Source organism: Amblyomma americanum, chromosome 1, assembly GCF_052857255.1.
Source record: "Amblyomma americanum isolate KBUSLIRL-KWMA chromosome 1, ASM5285725v1, whole genome shotgun sequence".
Lineage (NCBI taxonomy): Eukaryota > Metazoa > Arthropoda > Arachnida > Ixodida > Ixodidae > Amblyomma > Amblyomma americanum.
Window position 1 is genome coordinate 287,266,719 of NC_135497.1, and position 22,195 is coordinate 287,288,913.

Sequence of the window (22,195 nt, forward strand, 5' to 3'; positions counted from 1 at the left end):
CATCGGTGGTGACGCTTCATCAGAACCCAATGTTTGATCTCGCCTTCTTTCGAGTGCTTTTCCAACGACACTGCACGAAGGCGAGACATGTTTCTAATGCCCTTTACTGCTGGGGTTACAGCGTCGCAGTGAAGGAGTGGGTCTCTTTCGTAACCGTGACCTTACCTCCTTAATTCATCGCTGGTTTCCTCTTCGTATGGAGCTACGCAAGAGACAACAGGTAAGGTGTCGAACAGAATAGGGCGAGGAGAGGCCGCTTACCGAAGCTGATTCGGCGTGCCTTCGCTATCTCGCAACATGCACTGTGGCAGGCGACGTTATGAAAGGCCGAAAGCTGCGTGTAACAGTGACAACACCACTACCGTAAGAGTGAATGAATGAATGAATGAATGAATGAATGAATGAATGAATGAATGAATGAATGAATGGCTCCGCTCAGTGTTTTCAGCATCACATGTACGTGCGCAGTTACGAGAACCCTCGTGGGAAAAGCCTGATTTGGACATCTCTACTGGCCCTTGGTCCCCTAAAGCGCAAAAAACACGAAGTACCATCGCTGTCACCGTCAGGCGTAAGCGAGCTTTGGGGCCACACTAATGCATACCTGTGCTCAGGACTCGTGTCAGCCTCAGTTCGGAAAACGGTGCCTGTAGTTACCTGACCACCAAAGTGAGGGGTAGGTGCGACGATGTCGTCCTGACAGCGCTCTATCGGGAGCTGGGCGCTCGGCTGCCCGATGGGCGTGGCGCGAAATTTGTAGGCTCGCGCTGCATCGTGATGGGAAAAACAACGCGGTCGTCGTTCCGCCAGTGTCTGCAGCATATTCACTGGTGCGCGGAAGGGCACATGCATCACGCGCATCCGGGCCTGGGAGCTTTTATTCCAAGCTCCGTCCATCCTGCATACTTAGGCATTCATCCTCGCACAGCGCCGGCACGTAATTTCGAAGTGAAGAAGCACGCGCGGACGCGCAACCATTTTTTTTTTACGGTCCGTGTCTCGTCGATACAGCGGGCCGTTTAGACTGACCACGGCGGCTGCCGCTTGTAGTTTTCGAAAGGGGAAACCCCCTGTGGAGCGCGTTTCGCAAGGGCAGCTCGATTTCCCACGGGATCATAATTGGGTCTCGCTTCCTCGCTGCTTGTTTTTCTTTTCGTCTAACTCGCCGCCAAAGCCCGAAGAAAACATGGCCCGATGCCTATCACGGGAAGTTGGTGGCCGTTTAGCTGCGCACGCGGTTGTCACGCCGGTGTCGCGCCGCACTTCTTGCGTGAGGTTGGTGCACAGCGGAGGAATACCCCACCCGGTGGTCGTCCTCCGGGCGCCACGGTGCAGCGCGCGAGTCGGCTCGACCCCCTCCCCCGTCCCCTCCGCTGGTGCGCTGTGGAGGTGCAACCTCCTGGGGTGCAGCCAAGGAGACACGCCGCTGTGTTTCCCCGCTGGTGTTGGGAAGCTACGGACAAAGTGAAAAATGGAGCCGGTTACAACGTCCGGGCCTCCTCTGCGTTTAGTATACGTCGAACTAGCCTCCTTCGAAAAAAAAAACAATAAAAAAGGAGACAGTTTCGTTTTAGCACTCTGAAACCGAACGTGAAAACACAAAATACGCCGTGATGTAGTGCTAGCCGTCTGCTCGGTGCATAGCTCCACTGGGGCCTGCGCGGTGAGGTGCCGGAGTCCTGAGAGATGCATGGCGAGTTCAATTTCTGACCCTAGGATACTTCCCTCGAAGTACACTTTTCTTTCTTATTTTCTACAGCAAATTGCACCTCACGCTGGGCCTAAAGCACAGTTCCGATTGAGGAAGCAGGGCTGTGGGTGGCTGGTGATTCACAGCCGGCAGCTAAGTCGGCGCGCTCGGAGTACTGTGTGAACGCCCCTGCACTCGGTGTGTGATTGGCGCATCCTGCGTCCTCTCTGTGCGTGTTTGCGAACCTTAGACTAATACACAAGCTACAATATCGTGAGCTGTGAGGGTGGCCTGGGGGTGGGGATTAATTTCGACCACCTCTTGAGCGTGGAGCTTAATCTCATTTCCCCCCCCCCCCCCCCCCCCCCCCCATCAAAAGGCAGTCGACTAAGACTCCACCAGGAAATGATAACGAGCGGCGGGTTCTCCGGCTACCCGTTCGCGTTTCTCCGGGAAAGGGGCGGGAAAGCAGAACAACGCACCTGGATATAGCTCGATTACAGAAACGCGCGAACGGCTAATAAAGGGCATCAACAAAATCGCCTGTAAGCGTTTGCTGCATCTGGTTCTAATAGCTCTCAAACCTCGCCCCGACATATGTTTATTCTGTACGTTCGTGAATCATTTCAACTTCGATACCGAGGCTTGAACGATTCAGCAGTGAGCTCGTTTTTATTTGATCTTTTGGGTAATCAATTGTGCCAGTATACGTAGAGTAAATACATGCGCTAAAAAAAAAAGGGCCGATGCATACCAGATAAGCGTGGTCCTTATAAGCTCGTGGGTTGCCGCGAGGGCTCGGCGGAGCAGAGTGCTAGAGGAGTACGTGACACAAGAAGAGCAGAGGACGATGACGAATACCATATGCACGCGGACGATGTGAGTGATAGGACTGACCTATAGCTGCCGGGAATGTGCAGGAAATGGAGGCATCGTAGCCATCGCACTGAGGACATACCACAGAGCAAGATAGTAAAGATATGGACGCAAAGACAAAACACCAAATCAAAGAACAGGTATCCACGTCAAAGTGGAGTGCGCCGAGAGGGGCTCCATTCATCGAAATCCAAAGCAAGTGAATGAGTACTGGTTGGTACTTTCAGCCGAGCTACACTCCTTGGATTCTAAAAGAGGTCTACTCCACATTGGGAAATTCTCCGAATACAATCAGCTAACTCCGTTTCTCGCCCTGCCATCGGCTAGCCGCCCCGGTTAGCTTAGTTGGTAGAGCAACTGCGCTGTAATATATGGTTGTCCCGCGTTCGAGCCCCGGAGTGCGACGAATTTTGCATCACCTGCAAAGGTTCGCGGAAGACCGTGTGTCTTAAATTTCTTTTGTAGCCGTATGATTGCGCTCGGATGGATGCTAAAGAGCAATTGCTTCATTACTCCGCTATGGGGAATCCCCTTAAGTGCCTTGAATTACTTGGAACGCCCCAGAGCTCTCTTCTTGCCCCACATCGCTACGCGATCATGCCATGCATGCGCCATTCTTTTCCTGCTTCCGCGAGACTCGCACCACACTACCTCAGGAGCCCGGTCTGGATCGGTGCCTCAATATGATTTTTGGTGGCCCATCTGGAACACATCAAGGTTCCATTGGATAAGCCTTTGCTGGTATTCTCATGTATCCCTTAAAAGTGATCACGCTGCACTAAATCTTGTTTTGAAATAAAGTGAGATATACTGCGGTTAATGTAATGTCTTTTTATTGGTTTAGTACCTCGGTCTCACGATGAATTTAGTGCCGTTTACAACGAATGACACTCGTTCAAGTTCATTCTATTTTTCTGCATCGCAGTCACGCGACGAAACCAAACGCTTTTGACGGTATACTGACGAAAGAAAGCGTGCCTCCTAAGAAATAAGACCGTGCGCGATAATGAAATGTCTCATTGCAAACACAATGACATTTACAAACACATTTCAGTACTCATTGTAAAGCGTCGCGACAATTGAAAATTAATGTGTTTTAGGAGAGCCTTCCAGAAAAGCCGAAGAACAGAGGCCGATAACTTGCACACACCATAACAAACGTGCTGGCAGGACGGATGACGAATATTAACCGAACGCCACCGGCCGCCGCTGCCGAAGTGTGGAAGCGTTATCACATTCTTAATCAAAACACCTGTTGCTAAATGAAACGAAGAATTTGCTTGCCAAATCCCAAACGTTCTCCAGACAAACGCCTGAATTCGCGTTGAAGAGCGACGGCTGGGCAGTAGATTGCAAGCTTTGCACTTAAAGCTAGGGGTTCAAATTTACGGTTTTTAGTTTTTTTTTGTTTTTTTATTTCAGAACACAAGGTTCGTTTTTTTTCGGCGAATATTATTTTCGACGAATAAAGAACATACTTTCTTTCGGTGATATATTGTAGCAGTTGTGTGTGGTCAGAGGTCACTTAAAATCTATCTCGGTGTTTTAGTTATCGTGAACAATTTATTTACCAGTAATTAAAGTGCAAATAGTAATAGACCGAACTGCGCTTGAAGAAGAAAGTGCTGTCGTCATTAAAAGAGCGACTCAAGTTAAATGAGTCAGCAGGCAGACAGAAACGGAAGTGGAAGTTAGAACTAGGTTTACATATGAATGTTCGACTATTGCGCTGGGCTGTGCGCGAGGCATCACGTGGTCTGCGTGTTGATGGCAGCGATGGAACTGCCGTTAAATCCCATATATTTCGTGAGGCCCATGGGCGGTTTCGAGTCAGTGTCCTACATGCAGTTGATAACTTCGAAAATGCGATTGCCCTCGGCTCTCCGGCTCGACCAAATTTGGCTATTTCGATTATAGTTATTGATGATGACAATGGATTTTTATGGCACAAGGGCATCTATGGCCAAAGAGCGCCATGACACAAGGTATTTTCTTTCTCTCAAGGTGGGGTCAAAGACCGATTTCCCAAGAATTTCACCCTAAAGAAGCCGAGCACCACACCAGGCGAAAGCTTATACCCATTGTATCACCGGTGGGTACCCGGCGGCACTGGGGATCGAACCCCGCACCTCTCGCATGCGAGGCGGATGCTCAACCACTTGGCCACCGCTGCGGTACAGTTATAGTTACTGTACTGGAGGGGTTGCTTTACCTGCATGCTCTCCCAATGCGCATGTATTCTGGCCCGACGTAGCCAAAATTTGTTGGGCCACAGCGCCGAGGTCAACGGCGTTTTCTAAATTTTAAAAACTGATGTGGTGGTTACTAACGACTGGCTACAAATCTATAATTCCAACCAGGCGCCAAACTCTAATAGTTAGAAAGTTACATATTGAAAATTATTTAGTTAGTAGTTAGGATAATTCACCGGTTTTCTGGTGTCCGCCAATCCTGGCAATACTTTTCCGAAAAATCCACATTGTTCCCTCAAAATTCTATTTTTGAAAATTACTTCTGAGAATCGGCCGCACAGGACAATAATTTGAAGTTTCTAAGAATGCTCGGAACGTGTAGATTGAGTTCGCGCGGTAAATAAAGACGAGTTCAGATTCCTCTTCAGTGCACCTTTAAATTCTTCCCTGAAACACCTGGTATGTGCTAACAAGAAAAGAACGTCTCAATCGAATATTTCCCTAGGCACCTAGGGGGACAATAGAAGAAATACGACCCTGTTCTCTCTCAGGCTCGTGCTGCGTCTGTATCCTAGTAGAGTACAAACTAGGCTTGATAAGAAACCCTCGCCTACAATAAGCTCGTGCTCTCAACCCAGATGTAAGACCAGCACACATTTGCAAAGCTACACTGCAGTTAGAAGCACGGCAAGCGACTTCATCTTCGAAGTAAGGATTAACTTTAACAACGCACCGTCTAATGTTACCTGTCCTCCTGTCCGAAACAACATATCGGAGAGACAGGGCAATCAATGAGCGCGAGACTGATTGGCCATGGTGCTGGCACGGGAAAGAACCTTCCTAAGGCAGTTTCGGAAGAATTTTGTCAACGTGGTCATAATTTCGATGAGCTGAATCTTTTTATTAGAACTCCGATCAGGCTTCAAATCTGCAAGAGATAGAAACAAAGAGGCATATTCCTAATCCGCAAATTTAAAACATACAACCAGCAGGGATAAAGTTCTCAAAAAACAACTTAGCATCTCGCAGCTATATTCCGAAGCTGGCGCAATCCTTTAATAAGGTCTTGCAGCCGGCCAGAGTCAGGGTAAAAATAACACGAGGGAAAAAACACACTACACCTGCCTTCCCCGAACTTCATATCACCTTTTTCTCGTTTATTTAGTCTTTTTTATTTTATTTTATCTATTTTACCTTCTGCTGTGCACCTGCTGCTATCGTTTCTTTAGCGACCCTCTGGTTCCGCACTCCCCTCCTCCCGTTCTCCTGTGTACGTATGACATGATGGTCACAGAGTTAATATACTGACCTTGTGTTGTCTACCACCTAGTAGAGTCAATGTTCCACCTTTTCACAGCTAAAGCTATGTATACCTTCATAAGGTATTAGGTTGAAATCGGACTCTATCGCCACACCCTTTCTATCGGGTGGGCACCCTACAATGCCTCCGCTAGAGCATCGCTGTTTTGTACAAATAAGATTGTACGCATATTCGCCTAAGTATTCACCTAGAATATTCACCTAATATCCGATTCGTTTTTTAAGGAACACTGTTAGTATACGATTTGGTTTTAAGGAAGTAATATTTGCACACCTTCACCAAATAAACTCCAACCATTTTTTGTTTCCGCGATAATTTCTTTCTCGTGGTAGGCATCTGTTTGACTGAGCATAACTGGAACTCAATATTCGGCCAGCTGTGGCGTGCATGTCATGGATGCCGACCTCTTCCGGCTAAAAACGAAAGCCGAAAATTGAATCCGACACATTTTATCGTGTGTTTTTTTTTCGTTTTAGACCGAAAAGTTTAATTTCTAGATATAACGAGCCCCAAAACGAGCCTCGCTGGCCATTTCGCTCAGAGTATATTGATTTGCAATGGTACACCGGAGTTCCGTAGGCATTCGATGCGGTAAACTGAAATTGCCGTTCAATAGCTTGCTCTGTCCAGCAGCGCATAAAATACGTGCAGATCCTGCCTCAAGCTGGGCCCCATGGAGTGTTCCTCCAAGACGATTCGTCGGCATCGGCTTAGGCACGACAAAGATGTATGCCAAAATGCGGGCAACTCGGATACACGTCCCGCTGAATGGTGTCAGGCAGCGCGGTACATGCGCACAGACCGCCGCAACTCGACACAGCCGGCAAAATCAGTGCAGTTCACCCGCTCTCCAACCTGCCCACTCTACACTGCCTGTTGAGAGTGAGCTATATATCTCAGCTACCGCACGTGGGCAGTGTATAGTTTCGTTTTGGAGACGAGGTCGCGTGGTTTCACCGTTTAGCAGTCTCTGCCGTGTGCTTGGCGGTATCGACGCGTCCCGCTGGTGTCAGAAGGCGAAGGTTTGTGACAGTGGCGAAAAAAAAGCGCAACACGATTTCCGTTGACCAGAAGGCGGCCATGATCAAAGCAATGGCGGTCGTATTCGGTTTGTCGAGCCCAGTCTCTACCACAAGACACAATTGTCGTTCGGTGAAGCCATGTAATAGGTCTGTTGTAACCGGCGTGTTCGTTCGTGCGTCATGCGGGACAGCCAACTAAAACGGGTGCGTGCGACTAGGGAGGAGGAGGAGGAGGAAAGGCAGGGAGGGCATATTGCCGTTAAGCATAGCGTTCTACTTCTCGAAGCATTGCTAAAGAATACTGCGGGAAGCTGAATAAAAGAAGCATGAGCGGGCAGAAGAAAGTGCAAGATAGAAGAGCCTGTCGAATTCACACGGAAGTATGATCGACCCTTGTGTTTGCCGATACGTCGTGACGCGGGCAAAGATTAGGTGCTGGGAAAGCATGATCATAAAAACATTTCCTAACCGCTCGTCAAGCCGCATTCTAAATGATACGTTTGTCCAACTAAGCTCCTACGTTTTATCAGGCTCGTCATTTGAATACAGAGCTATATTGCTCACAGTTTCTTGCTCTGGTGCATTGAGCCTAGTTTCGCATTCTTCATTTATTTTTTTATGGCTGTGAAATTAAAAGCAACGACTATCAGTCAGTGTAATAATTCATGCGCAACGTCGAGAATATCGTTCACTAAGCTTTCTTTCTATTTGTTTAACGCCAGTGATGGTCTCCGACTTACCGTTCAGCTATTGCACCAAAATGCAGTGCTGCCTTTACGACGACGAGTAGGATGAAAGGCCAGTCCATAGTGTGTTCCTTCTGCGAACGAGGTAGAAACGTGCCGAAAAAGGGCGTCATACGTCGGTGGCTTTCCCGTCGGTCATGCTTGTCATTTGCCTCCGTGGGCGTTTTAAATCAACATGCAAAATCAGGGAAAACTTTCCGAAGCAGGAATCATGGAATTCGTTTCGAAACTGGTAGCAGATTCCACGTTTACTTTTGTGAAACGCCTTGTGATCGTATTTTTTTTTACCATGCTCGGAAGTAGAGCACTCTAAAATAAGTGTTGCAATGCACCGCCATTGCACCGGCATTCTCGTCCAGCTGCACAACGGAACATCCCGAATCCCGAACATCCGAGTTTCCCGCGAGTGCAGCTGACAAAGTGCTTGGAGAGCGCGCCCGGCCTTAGTGGACGATTCCGCACAATTTGAAAACAGCTTTGTTCTTTCGGTTCCTTTCGCACGATCGATAATAAATATTAGCAATAGCCGTCAGCTTTCTTCCGAAGCTCGAATTGTGTAATTATGTATTTATTTACTTATGTAGTTAGTTAACCCCAGGGTCAGAGGCATTACGGAGGGGAGCGGTTACAAGGTAGAACAAAGTGAATACAAATGCAGTGAAACGATACACAAAACAAGTCTCTCCTCACCATATGTTTGCTAAAGAAGTGCGAAAAACTTGGTCATCATCGATTTACAGAATTTCAGCGGGAAGATGGTTCCATTCACGAGATGTAAGGGGAACAAATGGTTTGGTTTTATGGGGGTTTAACGTCCCAAAGCAACTCAGGCTATGAGAGACGCCGTAGTGAAGGGCTCCGGAAATTTCCACCACCTGGGGTTCTTTAACGTGCACTGACATCGCACAGTACACGGGCTACTAGAACTTCGCCTCCATCGAAATTCGACCGCCGCGGCCGGGATCGAACCCGCGTCTTTCGGGCTAAGGGGAACAAATGACTGAAAAAAAAAAATATAGTTTTGTGTTAAAACGGTGGAAATGGGACTTCTGAATGTGATCAGTGCGATAAAAACAGTAGAGTGGTTGCAGAATTAGTTCGCTGTGGAGTACGCAATGGCGAAAACGAAAGCCGATAAAGACTAATCGCAAGGAAACTTTCCATGCCGGATATACAGGAAGAATGAAGCAGGCAGAGTTATTTTGAACTAGTTCTAAATATTAGGTTAGGCTGACGTGCGGAGCATCCCATACTGACGACACGTACTCGAGCTTAGGTCGTAATAATGTGTTAAAAAGCAGGAGTTTAATAAGAGACGTGGGAGCGCTGGTCGAGGAAAACTTTATTAGAATCAGAATCAGAATCAGAACGTTTATTCACGCAGAAATTTATACACAAAATGCTGTGTAGTCATCTGGATCCTTAGCCGCTATGGCTAGTGATGGATCCATTACAAACATTGTCAGAGTTAAACAATCACTATATGGAGCATTGCTATGAGCAACAACACGTGTTTAGCTTGGTGCATCAGATTGCTTGTTAAGGTAGTGGCGTTTTAGTTTAGAAACAAAGTTGGACGTGTATTTCATGTAACACGGCACGGTATTCCATATTTTAGCCCCGATAAAAGAAATTGAGCGCCGCCCGTATATGTTGTGAGCTATGGGTAAATTAAAATTATTGTGCTGTGCCTGCCTAGTGTCACGTTTGGGAGAGATGAATATGGAAGAAGGATGTGGAGAGTTCGTGCTAATTATCTGGCGGACTAAAATGGCCGTTTTGTACTCACGTACATTGGTGAAGGGCATTATGTTTAATTCATCAAAAAGAGGTTTGGATGGTATTGCTCTCGGTGCATATGATATTATTCTGACAGCCCTTTTCTGGAGAGTGCTAACTTTTGCTAAGTAAGATGCGAAGGTGAAACCCCAGGATTCAATGCAGTATATTAAATGGTTATGGAAAACGCTGAAATATATCATTCGTAGTGTGTTCTTGTCAAAATGTTTTTGTGCTTTAATTAGTGCATAGCACCCAGAGGTTAACTTTTTGCATAAGTTCAGAAATAAAAAAAATAAAAAAATTGGAGCGTACACTTAAGCTTCGCCTTAAGGGTATGACGTGATAGCGTTGATGGGCTAATGCCCATAAATGCGGAATGGGTCATTCTCGACTTTACATTACTACAAGTAGATCCCTGGGAGCCCTCAAGCCGCTCCTGGTGCAGTGGTGCCGCTGTGGGCTTATGCGACCCAAGTTACTCGTCCCGAGCAACCTCTCGTGACCAATCATTAATTTAACTGCCACCTACCGCGGTGGTCAGTTTGCCCACAATCCAGTGGGCAGGCTGTGACGACGCCACAAGATCACGTGGCATACGTGGCCCACGTAAGTTGTCGGAGCGAGGCTTCAAAAGGTGGCCGATGCCGCCAACGAAGCCGACACCGGACAATTTTTTTTTCGACATGGCAGTGCTAACGCACTCGCGTTAAAACGGAACTATAGATGTCGACGCTAGGTGATCAGAAGACGTTGCTTCGTGGTGACCTCGGTGGCTCGCTCGAGAGCCCGGCGTTGGACAGCCAGGTCTGAGCTGAGCAGGGCCGCCTCCCACTGCTCAGGACTACTGAGTTGCAGCTCTGGTTTACGGAGATCAGCGGGGCATAGGAAACGGTGTCTACCGGCGCGTTAACCGAACAGGGCGAAGTCGGGGCTATAGCTACTGGGAAACACGGTGGCATACTGGGCCGGCATAGGGAGACACAGCGTTTGAAGCTGTCGCCAAATATTTTGTAAGATATGTATCACCCGGTGGAAACCGGAGCCGTTCGAGTCGGTAATGCATTGCGATGGCGTGGTACGCGGCCAGGCGGTCCTTCGAGGAAAATGCCGCTTGGCAGTTGGCCAACGGGCCAGTTCGGAGGGTGAGGCCTGGAGCAGCGTCGTATGCGGCCCGGTTCCCCGGTGCGTGCGCAGGGTGAGCGGGGATCCAGATTATGAAAATGGTGTGGTTATCGAGTGGGACTGTCCGAAGGATGGAAAGAGCATCGGTAGAAACCTGGCCTTTGCAAAACCTGCGCACTGCAGACTGAGAGTCACTAAGAATAGTAAGGCATGATGTGGAAGCTATGGCCATGGCTGTCGCGCACATTCCTCGGCCTTTTCCGGGGTGCGACTACGAACAGTCGCGGTCGCGAGAAGGGAGCCAGTAGAGGATACAGCTCCTGTAACAAACGCTGCCTGCTGACTATATTCAGCTTGTTTGTTTGTGGAGAGCCTTGGCGCACGTATGTCGCCGGTCAATATAATGAGTCGGATGCACGTTCTTGGGTATAGGAGGTATGGATAGCTTGCTGAGAAGATGCCTGGGAAGTGAAGCCTTGTCTTTGAAAGCCGATTCGTGTGTGATGCGTAGTGTGGAAAGAATTTGACGACCAGTAGGGGTGTATGTAAGTCGTTCGTATTGGGCTGTCATATGCGCTTCGACTAACTTATCTAGAACTTACCATCGTCTGAATTGAAGCAATGGTTTTTGTAATACTGTCCATTTTGTCCAGAGCTGGAAAAATTACGACGGAGATAATCCAGCGTGCGATTAACATTATTGATAATGTAATAATTGCGCCTCGTTTAAGATAAGTTATTTGTTGTAAAATACCAGTCCGGAATTTTAGTTTGTCTCTGCTCTACGAACTAATTATGGTCATGAAATTTTTGTAGAACTGCTCCTAAAAAGCTAATTTTTAGAGAAGTTGATATATGGATATATAGAATTTATGATTGTTTGAATTGAAGCAATTGTTTTCGTTATAACGTCCTTTTTCTCCACAGATGTACGAATATTTAAGCGTTTAAAAATGCTGAATGTTTCAAACTGACCCACTTTTCTTTTTAATTATGATGTAAGGTGTATTTTGTTATTTATCTTTGCTTCAGGCATCCTTTCTGTATCACCATATGTAAATTGTAACATGTGTTCAAACCGACCGACTTTTCTTTTTAATTATGATGCAAGGTGTATTTTGTTCTTTTTCTTTGCTATAGGTTTCCTTTCTGTATCACCATATGTAAATTTTAACATGTGTTCGGTGCTTTGCACTTCTAAAAGGGTGTGACAGCTGGTCAAACTGCCTAAAAACAAATTATTTAATGCGATTAGTGTTTAAGCTTCGTTGAGGCAAAACTTGGCGTTCTCTGTCACGAAATTCAGTGACTGGTCGAGAGATTTGTGACGTCATCAAGATCATGTGACATAAAGGACCCAATCACATGATGGCGCCAATTTCAAAATCCCATACGACCGGAAGTTGGGAGGCTGCGGCAGCATCGACATCGCTACCGGAGAGGCAAGCGTAGCAGGGGCCATCGAGCGTCAGCTGGGCGGTGGACGTAATAAGTAAATAAAAACCACGGCCGCGAGTGGATTTCGAACCGGGCCGGTGTGAACAGAAAAGCTTCGCTGCCTGCGGCATTAGAACACTACGCCATCGCCACTTTCTTTTTCAACATGGTGTTTATTACAATGATGCAGTGTTATAAGTACATGAACTAGGTACAAACCATGAGGAAAACAGCGGAAAATGAACACGGTGCGTATTAACAGATACGTAAGCAACCCAGCACTACAAAAAAGGCAATGAAGAGTGAGTGCCACTCCGGTTCGAACTCGGTCTGTGCATACACTTTCTTTAGATAAACTGCCATTCTATTAAAGTGGTCTTTTGCAGAAACAACAGATTCATAATGTCGGTCCCTCGTGCGTGTGGGTCCATCACGCGTTACAGAAGCTGTGTAATATTAAATTAGAAAGAGCATATCTAAGGGTTCATCAACAAATGGCAATGCAGTGAAATATTGTACAGAATGTGGTGTCAAATTAAGTTCTTTTTTTCAGTGTCCGTTGCATGGTATCCCAGAAGGGTATTGCATCTTTTCAAATTAATGAAACAATGCTCAATCGCTTCTGGAGCCTCTCAAAGGCGACAATTTACCGTAGACACAAATTGCCATTTTTCTCTAACCGTGTTTTAACAGGCAATGTGTCGCTCTATAGCTTATGGAAAACTTTCTTGGCACATGGCGAGAGGGGCATTTTACGCATTATTTTGATTATGTCATGTCCCGCTAAACCAAAATGCACAGAGCGGCGCATGGGCAGAGAACAGCATACAAATTTGTACAACCGTCTCCTCGACACAAAAAAGCAGGAACTCGGGAGAAAAACGTACAAGTGATAAACGAACAGCCAGATACACCTCATGCATTAACCTTCACAAACGCGGACGATCACAAACATTAGAAGACACAATGAGGCTCGGTGCGGTAAAACACGAAATAAACTGACTCTCAAGAATGCGAGTACTATTGGGTGTGTAGTGCCACGGAAAAACATGAAGCATGGAACTATCTGTAGACATGGAGGAGGACTAAACCAAGGCCGCCAGCGCTTACAGGCCGGAAAAGGTTATCACGCCTCATAGATTAAAAAAAAAAACGAATCCCACACAAAAGTGGCGAAAACTGCGTGAAAACTCTGGTTATAAAGTCTTGTGCAATGAATAATTTGGAATGGACTTACATAATGAATTTTAGTGGCGAGAAACAGGTTGCCTGCCGTCGCCCAGCCAAAAATTGAGACCATGGGGGACAAAAGTCTGAGCATAGCACTGAACAGTCGGCACGCGGTCTTTCTAGAAATGTGCGCTATGCTCATACACATTCAGAACGACGCCAAGGTACCTGGGTTGCAGCTCTTAGAACGATTAGTCCGAGCTCCTGATACTGAACGAAAGTCCCCTCTTAAGCGGATAACCTCATCGATGATCGGCTTATCAGCGCAGAAAAACCCTTGGTCATCTGCATAAGCTAATGCCTTCAGTTCGTTGCCCATAATGTGAAGCCCGCTGACTTCTTTACTGTTGATAACACTTATGCAAAGTGGCTCCAAGTACAGCGCGAACAGGAGCGGGGACAGTGGGCAACCCTGTTTCGCAGAGGGCTGAATGCAGGCTGGTCGTGAGAGACAGCCATTTACAATCATGCGCGTGGAACAGTTTTTGTAGCAAAGGCGTATCCCAGTAGAAAGAATTTAAAAAGATTGACGTGATTTAGAAGAGGAAAAGGAATGAATGTCACGCTCGATGGAACGCATTTGCCAGGTCATTCTGCAGCATTGCTGGTTGTTCACGAGTGTCACTGCAATACTGCAACGCCGCACGCGCGACATCTAGATTAAAGTGTATCGACCGTCCCTTCAAGCCACGTGTTTGATGAGGTCCAATCAAAGTAGGCGTTGCAAGCTGTAAACGATTTCAGATTGCTTTAGCGAAAATCTTATAATCAACATCAGGAAGCGTGATAGGTCTGTAGCCATCTACAAATCGCAGTTTTTCCTTATCATTAGTTTTTGGTATTAAGACAGCATGACTTCTGGTAAATGACGGTGGCAAAAATCCAACATCAATACTTCTTTCAAAAATTTGCAGTAGAATAGGGAATAAAACAGATTTAAATGTCTTGTAAAATTCCCCTGAGAGGCCGTCAGGTTCCAGGGTTTTCGAAAGTGACAGTCGATCAATTGCACCTTACAATTCACCCAAGGTCAAATGGTCACTTATTACTGAGCACTCATACTCAGAAAGCGGCGCAATCATAGACACCCAGCGCGCTACATGACCATCATGAACAGTACTTGAAGTGGCAGCAGAAATACAGGTACAGTAATTTGCAAACTCTATAACTATTGCATCTGTACTTGCGGCCAGGGCGCCGCCACAGTAGAGCTCAGAGACTCGCTTGGCACTCACGTGGCGACGCTCATCAAGCAAGGCCTGTCTAGTTGGTTCATCAGAGTGCAAAGCACGATTGCTGCGCGATCATACACGGGCAGCCCGAAAGGATTCTGCATCGAACTTTTGGAGATGACACGTTAGAGTTGCAATTTCCACTGTGTACAAGCCTGGAGCCTCGCATTTAAGTTCGTGCAAGTTATAAAGGCTCTGAAGCAAACAATTCTCCCCGCCATGCTTAACGTAAGACCTAATGGAGCCGATCTCTTTAGCTAAGCCATGAACTTCTGGCTTAAACATGTCTCTAGCTGCAAAAAATGGGACTCTCATGGTCAAGCAAGGTTCCAAAGCTGTCCTTATTTACTGCTTAAATTCCTCCTCATTTAGCAACTAAGAATTAACCTCCCATAGTGCCTACAACGGTTGAAACTTGGGACGGGCACATTCTCCAACCCGCGTAATGACCATGGCATGATCGAAGAAAGAAACAGGGATGACATCGCCAGAAATATGCCTTTTAAGGAGATCTGCGGAAACGTAACTCCTGTACAGACGTGAATGTGAGGCTCCTATAATATATGTGAAGGTACATGACAATCCAGTATCAATTAAGCCCGCGCTTTCAGTGCCAGCTGATAAAATAACAGGGCTCTTATCGGCCTTTTCGCTAGGCCCTGTACGGTCGCGTGGGTCGCGCACGCAGTTAAAGGCACCCATGAATACCACATACCGGCCACAGTCTAGAAGATTTACAATATCCTGAAAGAAAACTGCTCGCTGCACCCGATTAATGAAACCATACATGTTGATGTACCTCTACTTTTCGTCATGACGCTGAAAGCCACAACATATCACGCACTCATCTGTGTCAACCTTGTACATAAACAGAGAGACTGTTTTAAAGAATAGAAAGCAACCCGCCGAAAGGCCCACCAAGTGCGACACACAGGCACTGCAATCTGTTAGGACAGCAGGGCCACCTCTGTATCCAGTTCACTTTCTAATTCTCTTGAACAGCCACAGTGTTTAGCCGACTGCACGAAAGCAATCGGCGCGGCTGTACTTGTTTCTGCCTAGAGCGGAGCCCACAGATGTCGACTGTTGCGACGATCAACTGTTGGACATTAGTAATCGTGACCCTCCCCCGCGGTCTTACCCGTGCAGAGGAGGTTGCGATTCGGAGGATCCGGGTCGGTGTTGCCCTCACACCTGCCGTCACTCGGAAGTGGCTTCAGTATCGAGATTCCTTTCCTCGGCCTGGGTGTCCGATATGTAAAACGCGATGACATTAAACCGACATTCATCGCTTACTGTAGGACTGCCCAGCTCTCAAGCCTACAAGGATCCGGCACCTGAATGTAGCGGGTCTTTCACCGAGCAACCATGCTTCATATCTTGCCTGGACGCAGTAACCATACCATCGCTCACTACTGGACTTCATAAAATCAGCTAACCTTTTTCCATTCATTTAATAATTATTACATCTTTCATCGCACATTCGCCCATTGATGCCCTGAGGCAATAAATCTCGTTTATAAAAGAAAAAGTCAAGTATCCGTGATGTCTGGGCCAACCTGGAAGGTGAGACCTCCCTACAGCTGGCACCATTTATACTCGATCTGGAGCGCCGAGGAGATTTTTTGCTTGGGGCTTTCGACGACGGGACTTGTGCTTGGTACGGACGGCGTCCTCCTGAGAGGAGGCACAACTCGGCGACACACCACGCTTCGAGGCTACACTTGAACTTGGTACATCCTCGCCATAGTTAACATCCGCAGTGAACTGCCAGGCTGGCAGTCAGCTGGCTCTGTGCTAGATCCGACTATGGCATCAGCAATCCCAGCAGTGCAGGGGCTCGGAGCCGCAGCAGCCTCACCACCCTTTTCTCCCTCTGGCTCACGAACAGCGCCGGCATGCGCGCCAAGAGTGTCATAATTCGCGCTGTGTACTTACGGCGTGTGTTCCGCCAGGCATTGACGGACGACATCTGCCGACAGCTGATCGGTGCGTGAAGGCTGAGTTGGTTCACCCAGCACATCAGGAACGGCACTAAACACTGGGCCGGTATAGTCCATGATTCAATGAGTGAAACGGCTGACGTGCCACCAGCAGCATCAATTAAAAACCTCTGTAGCATCCATCAAATTCTCCTGCAAAGTGTCGTCTAGGGCATGGGTGCCACTGCGGAGCTTACTAGCGTGCGACACTGCGCACTCCTATGTAGATATATGGCTGAAACACCGACAGTCATCGCACCGAGTAGTACGGAAGTGACGGCGTATATTCCCAACCTTGTGGCAAGAGCAATAGTGTGGACTTCCTGGAACTAAAGCCAGGCACTATAGACCACAAACGGTGAAAAGATGAGGCATGTCCTTGGCAGTGACGCCAACGACAAGGCGACGTCAAGGCAACGTCTCTATTCAAAGTACGCATCCCCTCCATTTCCGAAACTCTCCAGTGCTCCACTGTGATGGAAGCAACCTTTGCGCAAGACCGAAGGGCGTCACGAATGTAAAAATCGTCTAAATCTTGCGGGAGCCAACGAAGTTTGAGCTTGACAGTCTTCGGTTCTGGGTCAGTGACCAGACAACGACGGTTTTTCACCTGGAACTGTCCGGAGCTCACGAGCTTAGCTTTGGACAAGGCTCTCTTGCAAGTTACGATCCGCACGTGGGGCATCTGGAACTGTCCGAGAGAAATGATTTCACTTAGATATATGACACCACGTAAGGCATCTCTAAAGTCCTGGGCAAGATAAGGACGGCCAGCAAGGTCCGCATGCAGAAAAACGGAGTTGAAATCCAACTTATCAGCACGCAGACGGGGCAGAACAGTGCGGTAAGTATTACTGGCAGCAGACGCCGCAACAGTGTCTCGGCCTAGGGCCTATTTATCCATTTCAGCGGTGAGCACCAAAAACGCGACCGTTCAGAACGCCGTCTTCTGCAGCCGAACATGTTGCTGTTGTTGCCCTCAAGAGGATAATGGCGCATACCCACTGCGGGGAATTGGCCAAGACACAGGCGGCGATCTAAAGGTGCTCCAACCGTAAAATTGAAATGTTAATTAACTAAAATGTTTCCCCGCTTTGACTACCGGTCTCTCGCGCTGTGCTTTGGATATCGTCGTCTTTATCAATTTTCATTGTGTGCAATGGATTTAGAAAACACCGCTATCGTATTTCTTTCTCGAGGTATTTAAGCGGCCCCATAATTATTCAGTCTCCTCATTCATGACACAAGAGAATTCAATTTCATTCCGAAGCCGAATTTGTCGCTTAAAGGGGCCATGACATGGTCGTTCTTCATATTGAATTTTTTTGCTTCAGTAACTAATACAAGAGCTTATGATTCAATTTCCGAAATTTGGCTGCCCTAGACGCGCTCCATATTCAAAAAAATGCGATCGAAATTAAGAACGGGAAACTCCTCCCACCGGCAGCGACCGCCATATTGAAAGCTCTCTTGACGTCACTAGCACATACACGAAGCAACGTCGTCTGCTCTCTTTGCTGCAATATGCGCAGCGAGGTCTCTTGTCCCCTGTACTTCCGCGGGCGATCGAAGTAGCAGTCGTCCCCCATATATGAGTGACTGGTGCCACAAAAGCGTTAATAAGAGTTACACAGTTATTCTTCGGTATAGGTATAGGGTCCGGTTACACTAGGCCGGTGGGACGGCGATCAGCGGTCGGTTGGCTGGTGGGTATGCAAATGCCATCGCTGACGCACTGGACTATCAGGCTAGACCGACGACGACGCCAGCACGACCAACGACCCCGTATCGCAGTAGTGTAAAGAGTGAACTTAGTGGGCACTGACAGAGTGTGGTGGGGGACTAGGTGGCATGACATTCTATAATCTTAAGACCTTTAAAACTTATATTGGTCCTGATCATGCTAGCCACGGCGACATACGCGATGTGCGTGCACCAGCGAAGATCTGCTTTCATTCGGTGCCTGCGCATAGAACCGATCGGCGAGGCAATTGAGCGACCGTGACGGGCAGAAAACGCCGCATGACGGTGCCGCTCGCCGCCGTCGCCTGGGCTTGTGCGGCCGAGCGAAAGCTTCACGCCCGGTGAATGGACGGCCCGAAAAACTGCGCTTGTGTATCCTATCCTTATCGAAAAAAGCGAAACGAGCGGCTGCATTTAATATCTTTACACTGTCTTACTAATCAGCGGGGAACTCTTGCCATATGCTTGAATTTCGGTCTACGGTGGACCGCCGGCCCCTTTCGTGACGAGGCCTAGCGAGTACGCAGGATTCGTGCGTGCGATTTCGGCGATTGCGGAGAGCGAATTCGCAAGTTTTGGCGCCTGAAAATAGCTGTCGAGCGTAGTTTTGGCCACAGTGCCCTCAAATCGACGACTGCCTACATCGCAGGACGCGAATGCAATAAGGGGGAAGTGCCGATTATATGTGACCCGGTCTGCATAGCGTGTGCAGAAGGCAGCCGGCAGCAGCCGTCAGCGTTGACTGTGTACAACAAGTCTGGTTGTTTTCATTAATTCAAGTAATGTCCGAACGTAGTTTTAGCTAAAGCACTTTAAAATCAAACACTGATGACATAAGAGGAAGCCGATACAATTAGCGGGAAGCGCCGGTCCTACGCGAAGCGTTTCCCAAGCAGGCGATATAGCATCATCGGCACTTATTGCAGTGTCATTATAGTGTGTAAATGAGTAAAACTATAATGTGTGAGCAGTACTACGTAATATTTAAGATAAGGAGAGCCCAACTTGCGTTGTATGCCAAGCAAACGAGCAGTACTGTTTGCGCACAGCTATGTAAACAACCCCAGCGCGAGGCTGCAGTTGTCGTGATCGTCGCATTCCTAGGCCACAATGCGCACGCACAGTCAACGCTAAATGATGTACTATTATTTGCAAGCACTCATTTAGACGGCGGCGACTATTCATCGGTGCGGGCAGTGAAAGCATTCAAGTCGCGTAGGGTTTTGCAAGCGACTTGGTTCCTGCAAAAGGGTTCTACGAGCCGAAGGGAATGTATGTTCGACTTACAAATGCACACATGCAGCGGGGAAGTCGTCTCATTCGGCACTTTTCTCTGCTCCTTTCGTGCCTCAAGGTTATTCTAGTGCCACCTTGTGATTATCGAGCCGATGAATAGCGTACAATAAATTGGTAGCTAGCAAAAAACGCCGCGGTTTTCACGGTGCACATCGGCGAAGGCATGCACGGCACGTGCCGCTTTTCACATATGGAAGCACTTGACTGCTCAAAAGAAACCACACTCATAACATAAAAATAACATGTTTATGAGCGCAAATAATAAAGCAGGGGTCCATCGATTTCTGTTTCCTCATCAATCAGAAAAGGGGCGCCATGAGCAAGTCCGCTTTTTTAAGGATCTCTCAGGTAGCGCACTAAGCTGACGGCTTCCGAAAAGAAAACACTGAACATACATTTTATTTTGATAAGCTGAAAAAAAAAAGATAACTTTTCGAGCGACTGCCGTCTACGGTGTGCATGCAAGCACCTAAACAGCGCGCAGCAGACGACGCGGGACGGGTATGCCCCTCTAACGTCAGCGATCAGAGGTTGTCAGACCAGCAAGCAGTTCGCAGAAGAAACGAAAAAAAAATCGTTTTAAAGATATTTAGCGCACAGAATCAACTTAAATTTTGGGAAATTGTAATTTAACAAGTTGGGAACTAAACGCGATAAGCAGGGTGTGGGTGAAAATAGGCTGTCATGGCCGCTTTAAACTTACCTTTTTCGTTTTGTCCAGACACGGGCCATTACAGCGCAGTTTCGTATTGAATGAGCCCATTTATACAAAAATGATTTATACCTTAAGAGCCTAGGTAAAAAAAAGGGTTTTTTTTTAACGGCCTGTAGAGCTCACCACATATATAACCAAGTGTGAGCGCATTCCCAGACCGAAAACCGACTCAGCAAACAATAGTGCCTAATTGCTTGGGTTTTTGCAGCCATTATTAGAAGATATGTGTTAGGTGAGACGGCGATTCCCTATCCTACACAGCCATTGCGGTCCTTCCTGCAGCAAAAGGAAAAACAAAACTGGCTTGTGGTTTTTACATGTATACACTAAGTTGGAGTTGTAATTATTTGCGAAGACACTTTACTAATAACGGCGAAGGCGACACTCAGGCGGGCCTGGCCGTCATTAACCTCGCGATAACCTCAAAGCTCACCCCCATCATGCCCTGGTTACGAACACCGGTTTGACTCTGGGGTGGCCATCTAAAGACTTTGCAGCGCGAAAGGTAGGTCTTCAGTGCTGCCTGTGGAGCGCCGCACTGGCGATTGGCGAGAATTGCTGCAGGCGCCAAATCTCCGGACAGTACTTCTTTCGAAACTTTTTTTAGAGGCGTCCGCTCATACAAAGAAGACGTGCGCCAAAGGGCGAAGATGCTAAGGCTGCGCGAAAGTCTTCACTGTTGTTCGTCTGCGATGCTCTCCGTTCAGAGCACCTTTGAATAACGCACAGTCTTTCAAACGTTTCAAACGTCGTGTAAACTGCGCCCTGTGCCTCCACAAAATGAAGTGTGGCTTATTGAGACGCTGGGAGTGCTGTAGGAGGGAACCTAGGCGCAAGCAGACCGAGTTGCAGGGCATAGGACCACGAAGTAGCTCGGGCTCCAGCGTGCAGAAGCCGGCAGCTCAGGCAACCCAAGCAGCTTCATCTTTGGCGTCGGCGCATCACCGACTTCTTCACTGAAGGTGGCACATCACGACATGTTTGGCTACAGTGTACGTAGTTTGCTTCGGGCACTTGTGTATGGCAGGAGCCAGCTGACTGTTTCGAGAGGCCCAGCTGTACTCCCCTTGCAATCGTCCCGGTACGTAGACGCAATAAATACTTTCTTCGGCAACATCTAAGCGTTGAAAGCAGCCATCAGGATCGCACAACGGTCAGTTTTATGTGTTTCCAAGTCTGTCCACCCCATAAATTTCGGAGGGGAGTGCCTCGAGATGAGCGATCCGTGAGGAGCTTTGAAAGCAGCTTTGCGAATAAGGCTCCTCGCGCGCGTGCGTACATGCTATCCCAGACACATGTCTAGGCATCGAAGAGAATTTATTGTTGACAAGTTTTCCAGTCTGGGCACACAAAAAAAAAAAACGAGAGCTTGGCTCTAGATGTACACAAATGACAACATAAACTCTTGGTTGTCAATCAGTGCGGCCACGCAGACGCGCTCATTCTAGCTGTGCTGCGAAACGTAACGCAAAGATGCCTGAATGGGATTTTGAAAACCTGCCAGGAGCCGGCTGATGCCGCTTGGTGACCGCGGGTGCTGGAAGCAGAAATAATTCAATCTATATTGATCAGTGGCACGAGGCTCCGAGATTACCATGCATGCACGTAAAGGGGTACGGCTAAATTTGCACTGGAATACTGTGCATGGGCGGAGGCTCTTCGGGATGAACAGCGCTAGTGAGGCGATCACTAAAATACATTGTTGATGGTGATGTCATGGCGTAAACAATAACCATATTTCGATAGCTTCCAATGAAACGTATGCCTCATGTCAACAAAAGCATGTAAACCTTTTAACATGTAAACAAA

At 47.6% G+C, this 22,195-nt stretch overlaps 1 pseudogene; it reads right to left on the minus strand.

Annotated features, from left to right (window-relative positions):
• Nucleotides 1-508: 508 nt before the first annotated feature.
• LOC144118729 (uncharacterized) lies at nucleotides 509-20,825 on the minus strand (annotated as a pseudogene).
• Nucleotides 20,826-22,195: the final 1,370 nt, after the last annotated feature.